The sequence below is a fragment of the Octopus bimaculoides genome, chromosome 7 (assembly GCF_001194135.2).
Source record: "Octopus bimaculoides isolate UCB-OBI-ISO-001 chromosome 7, ASM119413v2, whole genome shotgun sequence".
NCBI lineage: Eukaryota > Metazoa > Mollusca > Cephalopoda > Octopoda > Octopodidae > Octopus > Octopus bimaculoides.
The window spans coordinates 62288803-62290121 of record NC_068987.1 but is presented as its reverse complement, the minus strand read 5'-3'; the positions used below and the strand labels follow the sequence as shown (position 1 = coordinate 62290121).

The following is a 1319-nucleotide window of genomic DNA, read 5'->3' as shown; positions in this document are numbered from 1 at the left end:
TAAATTTAAATAATAAGGGTGAAAAATTGAATATTAATTTGATTAATATCAATTTAAAACCAGTGGCCTAGCATATTGAAAAATCTGAAGATTCAGAAAAATTATATTACATACATATAAGAGGGGTGACCACTAAGTGGACATCCATTATGCTTGCATAAGACCACCTATGGTCTGACCACTAAGAAAAGATTGTTCTCAAGAAAATTCAGCAAACGCCAGAACGTAAGCAAGCAAGACAAATGAAAAGATACAAAATATAAAGATTGATCACAAACCCGGTTTCATTGTTACCACTAACGTAATTACGTGAATGTCCGCCATTCATCAGTGTGATCATCATAGCAATATGATTTGCAGAACTATACACGAAACGTCCGCATGAGATTGAACATGTATATAGTTCTACCAATTACATTTGGGGTTATATTTCAAAAGTCTTCGTTATGACGATCTCACTGATGAATTGCGAACATTCACGTTAGCAATTACGTAAGTGGTAACAATGAAATCGGGTTTGTGATTAATTTTTATATTTTGTATCTTTACATTTGTCTTGCTCGCTTACATTCTGGCGTTTGCTGAATGTACTTGAGAACAAACTTTTCTTAGTGGTCAGATCATAGGTGGTCTTCTTCTAGCATAATAGATGTCCACTTAGTGGTCATCCCTCTTATATATATATTACAGCAGTATCAGTGCCATGCATTGTTTAGGTCCTACTCAGTCAACAACACCGACTGAATTGCACCATTAGATCACTGAGTCAAAAAAGTTACTGCTTTAATTAAGTGTGACCAGAGTTGCCTCTCTTCGGTATTTCCCATTGATATCGGCTAAAGAGCTAGAAACGCGTTTACAAATCCTACAGATGGCAGCACTGGACTGACATGGCGTTTTTACACCTTTTTACCATAAGAGAGAATTTTTCTCCACGGTGACTGCAGTGAATTTACCTTTAGAAGTTGAAATATGTCACAAACATATTTTAACGAAGTTCGCTTATACCTAAACACTGTTTGGCGCTGATACTGATCTAACTTTTACAAACCTGGAGGTCTAATGGCTCATTTCAGTCAATGTCGTTGTCTGAGTTTTAGTTAAGGCTACCACTTTAATTAAGTCTGTCCACAGTTACCTCTCTTTGGTATTTCTCATTAATGAGAGCTAAAGAGCGAGAAATGCTTCTGGAAATCCGACAATGAGCAACACTGGACAGATACGGTATTTTTACACTTTTTTTTCTCCACGGTAATTGCAGTGAATTTGCTTTTAGAAGTTGAAATATGTCACAAATGTATTTTAATTAAGTTCGCTTA

General features: G+C 35.8%; 1 protein-coding gene across 1 annotated transcript in view; it reads left to right on the top strand.

Moving 5' to 3' along the window:
- Positions 1-1319, top strand: part of LOC106884519 (uncharacterized) — a 23400-nt gene that overhangs the window by 6677 nt on the left and 15404 nt on the right. The window lies entirely within an intron of this gene.